Source organism: Thunnus maccoyii, chromosome 2 (genome assembly GCF_910596095.1).
Source record: "Thunnus maccoyii chromosome 2, fThuMac1.1, whole genome shotgun sequence".
NCBI classification, from domain to species: domain Eukaryota; kingdom Metazoa; phylum Chordata; class Actinopteri; order Scombriformes; family Scombridae; genus Thunnus; species Thunnus maccoyii.
Genome location: NC_056534.1, coordinates 23,527,278 through 23,535,984, shown reverse-complemented (window position 1 = coordinate 23,535,984; position 8,707 = coordinate 23,527,278).

Here is an 8,707-nt window from a genome sequence, read left to right as displayed (position 1 = left end):
TCTGAGACTTGTCCTTATTTTTTGCACTCATATTGATACAAAAATAAGACATATATAGTAAAAACATAAATGACATCAGTAACAAAGAACCGTAGCAGTAAAAGACGATGGGCAGAATATGTAAGTGCATAAACCAGACAGTGCTGAGCCTACAGATGGCCTGAGGAGAGAAAGTGTCTGTTACACGTGCTCTTGGTACAAATGCAGCAGCATCTTCTGCCTGAAGGCAACTGACAATAGATTATGAAAATAATGAAAAAGCATTAATTCATGCATGTAATGTAGAGGAATGAACAGAACTCATGCATATCTAAATGCAAGAACAATTCTTTAGCAAATGCAAGAACAGTTGAGCATCTCCATCATCATGAGTTATTAAGCATGTCTATGCCCTCTTCATGTCTATGCCCTCTTCTGGAAAGTAAGAATTGTAATCATCATTTACCAGTGATATATAATGTTACAGCATGTAATATATGATGGCATATTAGCATAAGTTTAAGTAAGCATTGGTAGTGCAGCTGGCAAAATAGTATACAGGCAGAACAAGGTGTTAAAGAGAATTAAAAATTGACTACACATGATGTACATGATGTAGCCTTTGGATTTGTGCTTTCATCACAAAAAGGTCAATGTAATTGTTATGTAATGTAAATGTAATTGTTTAATGATAAAGTACACAAAGAATGATAGTTTGACTGGTATGGGAAAACCCAAAAAATTACCCCATCTGCGATCAAACCATATGTCACAATCTGCATAACAGTTCACTTTTCAGTTCAAACCACTAAATCCTTGTATACACTGATTGAAACACACACATAGGACACAGGAGTTAAAGGAACAACTCACATGTTGCATTATCTTGATGCATATAGGCCCACAGCCAAATTTCACCATCTCAATTATAACACATGCCTAGTAGTAACATAAACACAGCTGGAGCTACTGATGGACTGTGTTCATGTTAGTGTTTAACGGTTATGAGGGGGCTAAGTGAGAGGCTAGTGTAGAGTTCACAGCAGGTCTTCTTGTTGTTTTGGCGTTGGCTAAGGCCCACAGTAGCCTGTGTTATTGTATGCAATAAAGTTGCAGTCAAAACCAGCTAACATCTCATCCACAATGAGCTAACAGAAGATTGCTGTGTCTGCTCTGCGGTGTGAAACATGCTGCCAGGAGATTGGTCAAAAATCAAGTGATGGGGGGAGCTGAGGAACGAGATCATTACGGCGCTGCTGAGGCTTAGACAGCGGCAGAGCCCAGAGAGCGGGTGAGAGAGATGACTGTCAAAATGGCTGCCAAGGCTGGCTTTGGCTGCCCCAGCCACTCTGACAATGAACGCATCACCTAAGAGGAAACAGCAGTGGCCAGGATTACAGTTATCAAACCCCATGGTGAACTGGGGCCACCCTCAGTAAAGACTCCCAGGTATGATGGCAAGGCCAACTGGGAGGCATTTCATGCCCAGTTTGAACTGTTAGTCCAGGCCAGCAATTGGTCCATGAAGTGAAAGCCCATCAGCTAGCAATGTGCCTTTCTGGTGATGCTCTGTCAAGCTTGCTGCTATTAAGCCCAAATGATAGGAGTGACTATGATGCTTTAGTGGGAATGCTAGAGAGGCGGTTTGGAGAATACTCAGTGGCTAGCCTGCTCCGGTCTAAGCTGTACAGCCGACAGCAACGACCGGGGGAGCAACTGAGGGATCTTGCCAATGACATTGAGGGGCTGGTTCACCGGACTTATGCTCACATGCCCCCTGCCATCCAGAGTGAAGTAGCCTGGGACCATTTCCTCAAGACACTGCTACCATCCAACCTGCGTATCCAGATGCTGCTGGCTCATCCCAGGTCTCTCTTAGAGGCTTTGGAGTTAGCCTTGGTAGAGAGAGATGCTGTGTGCTGGTCCCCTGGGGCCCACATTGGACAATTTACTAAAGGTGGGGACTGCAAGTGGGACTGATTTGGATGCAGCAGTACCTGCCTGGGCGGAGGAACTAATGCAGCTTGTGCATGCTGCCTCACTTTGGGAGAAGCAGCAGACCAGGCCACGCTCAAGGATCTGCTGGGGATGTGGACAGCCTGGCCACCTGGTTCGGCAGTGCCCCAATGTCCCTGCGGGGCAGGGAAAAGGGATGGGGACCACATAATCAGGATGATGTGGATCCCCGAGGTGGTGTCCCGACCCTACATAGGCAGAGATGCAGCACAGCACAAGCAGGTGGGGGTGGTGCAACCGGCAGAGGATGTGGATGGTCAGCTGGAGCGACTTGTGATACTAGGCTGAACCTGGATAGGGGACTGCTGGTAAGCCCCAGTGACTATTGGGGAGACACACTGCTCTGCACTGGTGGACACAGGCTCTTCAGCAACCCTGGTGAAACCCGATGTGGTGAATAAAGGCACAATGGTTTTCCCCACCATAGTGAGACTTCAAACAATTACTGGAGAGTGGACCCCGATGGTGGGAGAGGCATTAGTGACTCTGGGGGTAGGAAAGAAGACAGGTTATGAATCTGGAGGACTGTATACTGGTGCTGGATGTTCTTGGGGCATTAGACTGTGTCATGGACACCAGAGAGGAACACTCACTTTTCCAGAGGGACACATCATCCAGATGTCTAAGTGGCTGCCCCAGCCGGGCTGCACCACAGCCCACACCATTGCGGTGCTAGCAGCCGAGACAACAACCGACATTGCTGCCCACTGCACCCCCCCACTAAACCACCTACACGGCCCTCCACCTCGCCTGCCACTGGTCTACAGCCACATCCATTTCTCCCAGCTACCTGCTGCACCCCCTCCAATTAACTACTTGCTCCACTTTCCACCCTGCCCACCGAGGGCCTACACCCCCACCCCGTGTCCGCCATGCTGCCTGACCCAGGAAAGAGAGTTGTGGCTGTGAGGGAGGTCTGGCAGAGAAACTGTGATGGACTGACTCCCAGTGAGCTAGGTCTGCTGTTGCAGCTCCTTCTGGAGTTCAGGGACTGTTTTTTCGCTGAAGGAGATGATGTTGGCCGGACAGATCTCATTCAACACAACATCGAAATTGGGAACGCACCACTCATCAGGATGAGACCTCAACGCCTCCCACTGGCCAGGCAGGCAGCAGCGGACAAAGCCCTGCAGGAGATGCAACGGGCTGGACTCATTGAGCCTTCCACCAGCTCCTGGGCCTCCCCAGTTGTCATGGTCCCCAAAAAGACAAAGGATGACTGGCAGTTCTGTGTGGACTTCAGACCCCTGAACAAGGTGACCAAAAAGGACCCATACCCCGTCCCGCACATCTATGAGGCCCTGGACACAGTGATGGGGTCTTCCTGGTTCTCTTCTCTGTACCTACGCAGCAGATACCGGCAGGCCCCCCATGCCCCTGAGGACAGACCCAAAACTGCTTTAATCACCCGTTGGGGCTTGTGGCAGTTCAAGGTCCTCCCCTTTGGCCTCTGTAATGCCCCTGCCACATTTGAGAAACTGATGGACAGGGTGCTTGCTCGTGTCCCCCGCCAAGAATGTGTTGTGTTGTGTACCTGGACGACTCTTGTTCATGGTGAGTCCTTCGAGTTGGCTCTCAAGGTCCTTAGGTGGGTGCTGGAGAGGGTGGTGGCAGCAGGACTGAAACTGCACCCCTAGAAATGCTGCTTTTTGAGGCAGAGGGTCACATTCCTGGGCCACAGGCTCAGAGGTGGTAGTGTTAGCACCATGGACGACAAGGTGCAGGCTGTAAAGGACTGGCCCACCCTAAGCTCTGTGCAGGATCTGAAGAGCTCTCTGGGGCTGTCATCCTACTACAAGAGGTTCATGAGGGGGTTCTCCTGCATAGCTGCACCCCTATTCCGTCTGCTGCAGAAAGGGGAGACGTTTCTGTGGTCAGAGGAGTGTCAGGCAGCATTCACCACACAACAGAGAGCCCTCATGGAGGCCCCGGTCCTTTCCCCACCTGACCCTGCCCTGCCTTTCGTCCTTTACACTGATGCTAGCAGTGTTGGCTCGAGGGCTGTGTTGGCCCAGGTGACATCAAGAGGGGAGAGTGGTGGCATATCTCAGAAGACATGTCCTGTAATGTCACTACTGTGTCACTAGGCAGGAGCTACTCACTGTGATCAGTGCCATCCAACAGTTCAAATATTACCTTGGAGGTCTCCACTTCACGGTCAGGACTGACCACTCGGCCCTGCAGTGGCTCATGTCGTTCACAGAGCCGGAGGGCCAGCTGGCATGCTGGATCAAAGAGCTACAGGCGTACAACTTCTCCTTGGTCCACAGGCCAGCTACACAACATGGAAACGCGGGTGCACTGTCCCGCCGGCCCTGCGTCGCTGATGACTGCCACTACTGTGAGAAGAAGGAGGCACAGGAGGCTGAGCAGCTGCAAACTGAGGTGAAATGTGCGGCAGCGGGGCCAGAGCGGCAGCTGGCTGAGCGTGCTGTGGGTGCAGCAGAGTGGAGGCTCAAACAGGAGGAGGATGTTGACATCAGGCTAGTACTCATATGGGTGGCAATGCAGTTCCAACCCTCATGGGAGGAGGATGGCATGTGTTCTTGAGTCACAAAAGGACTCTGGTCAATGTTTGAAGTCTTGCGTCTGTGTGACAGAGTGCTGCAGAGGGGGTGGAAAGAACCAGCTACGGGAGAGACATGTTGGCAGGTGGTGGTGCCAAGGGCCCTGTGGGAGGTGGTGCTTCAGGTGGTGCATGGAGCTCTGGGATCTGGTCACTTCGAGGTTGGCAAAATGCTCCGCTGCCTCTGTCAGGGATTCTATTGCCGCTGCTGTGACAGCTGCATGGCTTGTAAGGGGCCCACAGACAGATCTCATGCCCTGCTTCAGCAGTTTCCAGCAGGGTGCCCGATGGAGAAAGTGAGCATTGATGTCCTCGGTCCATTTCCCCACACAGAGGGAGGTAACTGCTACATCCTTACTGCCACGGACTATTTCACTAAGTGGCCTGAGGCATACTGCCTTCCGGACCAGGAAGCAGAGACCATAGTGGATGCCCTGGTGGAGGGAATGTTCAACAGGTTTCAGGTTCCCAAAGTCATTCACACTGATCAGGGCAGGAACTCTTAGTCCCACATGTTTGTGGCCATGTGTGAAAAACTGGGCTCCCACAAGACCCGCATCACACCCCTCCACCCTCAGAGCAATGGGCTGGTTTAGAGATTTAACCACACGCTGACACAACAGCTGGCCATTGTGACAGCTAAACACCAACAGGACTGGGATACCCATGTGCCCCTTGTGCTAATGGCATACTGGTCTGTGCACAGGACTCCACCTCCTGCTCTCCTGCCCCTTTCATACTTGGCAGGGAGATCAGCTACGGAGTGCAGGGGCAAAACAAAAGATGAACTTAGATGTGCAGGCCAGAGGACAGCATTTCAAGGCCAAGGAGTTGGTCTGGGTGCACAGCCCGCAGAGGAAAAAAGGCAGGTGCCCAAAGCTGGAAAGCGAATGGATGGGACCTTGCAGGGTCCTAGAGAGACTGGGTGAGGTTGTGTATAGGGTTGAGCTGCTGCCAAGGGGAAGGAGAGTTGCCCTGCATCGAGACAGGTTTGCCCCCTATCAGGGTAGGGCCACCCCACCAGGTCCGGGGTGTGGGACACAAGGAACTTTGGACACTGCTCTGACACTCCCCCATGTCAATGGTATACGAGCCCTCTTCAATGGCTCGTATACCACACTTGACCCCCCAGTACTGGACTTTTGCCCCGTTACCCTGTGCCTTCCCCAGACTCTGCCCCGGCCCTTCTTCTCCTTTCCCCAGGTCAGACACAGCCTCAGAGGGACCACAGGCCACCAGGATACCTGAAAGACCTTGTTTGGCCCCTTGGGGGTGAGGGACTTTGAGAAGGGGGTTAGTGTAACAGAGTGTGTTCATGTTAGTGTTTAACTGTTATGATTGTTACTGTAAGAAATGTTAGTTTAGTTCAGACATAAGGTCTGTTGAGTTGCAGTACTGATATTTCCAGACTGTCAGTGAATGTCAGTGATGTTGTTGTCAGCTTAGACACTGTGAAGCCTGTCCATCATGTGAGCTACCTGTAACAGTGATCAGTGGGACATAGCGCACTTGCAATTGGCTGAGAGTTGGAGGGGGTTGTGCTTCTTCTTCCTGTTTTGGGGACTCAGCAATTAATCTAGATACGAGGAGGGTAATCGAAAATAGAGTTTACAGCAGGTCTTTTTGTTGTTTTGGCATTGCCTATGGCCCACAGTAGCCTGTGTTATTGTGCACAATAAAGTTGCAGTGAAAACCGGCTAATGTCTCATCATCCGCTTAATGAGGGACGTAACAATATGTTTATTTGTTTGCAAGAATGGACAGTCAGTGTTCATTGCTTCATAAGTGGTAAATCAAACAGACCCCAACTTAGCTAACTGTGACAAAAAGGGTGAATTAAAGGAACATTTTGACATCTTAGGGAATACTCTTTCACTTTCTTGACAATAACTAGAAAAGAAGATCAATGCACTATCACTAATATATGCTAAATATGAAGCTACATACTAGCCAGCAATCAACTGGCTTAGTATAAGACTGGAAGTAGAGGGAAAGCTATGATGAGTGATCAAAAATACATCCACCAAGATCTTTAAAGCTTACTAATTAACAATTAAACTGAAATATAAAAACAACAATTTGTGTTTTTTTATTTGAGTTATTTTCTAGCAAACAACAGCCGGGAACAGTGACCTCTAGTAGTCTTTCCCCTTTCAGTCTTTATGCTAAGCTATGCTATCTACCCAACTGCCACAAGAAGTCAGCAAAAGAAGAATATAAATCAGTTTGAACCTGTCATAAAAAGATAACATGAGTAGCAAAGATCTAACCATTTTAGCTGCCCTGTGAGGCTGTAAAGATCAGACCAGAAAATGTATTGTTGGATAGATGCTACACAAAACAAAAACTGTAAAAGGAATTGGCACCAGAGTAACAACCATGTTGTTAACTAAATGAAAAGAGTTTTATCTTTTGTATGGTGGGCTCAGAAATGTTGATTTTACCACCAAGATGTGGATGTTCAGAAAAATACTGAATTTTACAACTTGAATGTTAAAATGAACCTGATTAAAAGCTGAATGCTAACATGCATATCAACATGCACACAGCATGATATCAACATTATTATTATTATTTTAATTTTGACCTGTAGGTGGTGCTTACACCTAAGTCAGGGGATGAATAAAGTGGATCTATTATACTAATTTTCAGCTCTATATTTTTATTTTTGGATTGTTCAGCCTCTGTCTCTTAACAGGCAGTCTGTCGCTTTAAGGCCCTCCTCCTGATGAGCCCACTCTGTTCTGATTGGCCAGCTTTCCAGAAGGCGCTGAGGTGCAGCATGTATCAGAGTCATGTTAAGCTGCAGCTGATACATACCCTATATTTCCTGCTCTACTGCTTCAAATTAAAAGTTTTTAAATCACTACATAACGGGAGACTTTTATTGTGAAGAATTTACAGGAAGTGAAACATGTTCCTTACTGAATTAGCAGGGCTTTGTTAGCAGTGCTAAAAACTGGTTGAAATGACAAAATATGGACATATTTGGAGTTATTTGTTCAGCAGATCAGTTAGAAATAATGCAGTAGCACAAGCCGAAACAACCACAGTGATGATGTTATGTTTGATGAAGAGCTGCAGATGACCAGCATACCTCCAACAGGTTATTGTACTTTGCCATGCTGTGAAATGGAAAAACACCAGCATGCCAGCTCAACTTGAGTCATGACTGGGTGTGACTACTGCCAAAACAATGGAAAAATGCCATAATTTTAGTGAAGCGGAGCAGTGAACTGGCATGCTCTGTGTGGAGCAGATGACTACATAAAGAAATCTGTCACGAGCCGACGTCAACTCAGGCTGAAAGTAGAAAAACTCATTGGAAACCGAGCATTCAGGGCAGTCTGAAGCAGGTGCTTTTTGCTCACAGGGATTACTTCTACATACTTTACCTCATTATTTGACACACTGGCCACTTAACGTGAACATCCAACATCCGAACATTATATATATGACTGAAAATAAGGAAAAGCATAATAGGTCCCCTTTAAAGTGTTCATCCTCCATAGAACAAGAATATCTGTACCACATTTCAGAGATATTTCATGTTGCCATCTCTAAAACCATGCAGTTAGTGTGGCTATAAAAACACTAGTAACTCTTCTGTAACTCCATGTTGATCAGAATTTACAGCTGCTCCATGTTTATCTGCTTCTATTTTTATTCGATATTTTCTGGAGGAGCAGAGGCATGTTGTGTCGGGCTGCTGATGCTACACTATCAGTCTACACCGCTGGAAACAAACCAAAAGAAGACATAGAAGCAGGTCCCACAATGTCATCATTTATTAGAAATATAGTACAACATGCTGCTCTTCACTTTACTGATAACATAATTGTTCCACTTCATGCAAGTTTGAATTTTTTTTTTCTTGCATTTTCATTCACATTTATTGTGTGCAAAGTTACACAGGTGAGATGTACATAGATAGATCCACAAATACAAATATTTCAAACAATAGCTCAGTCATGTTCTGGCCACTACCCTCCCAGCCTATACAATCTGCCTCCACTTGTGTGCTTAGCATGGAAGTTTCATGAGGGCCGTACAAGATTAATGACTGTGAAGTGGAAGTGGAGAACCCAGTGACAGGAAGTGTGTACCCATGCTGACTTGCAACACCAGTCCCTGCAAATGTCAAAC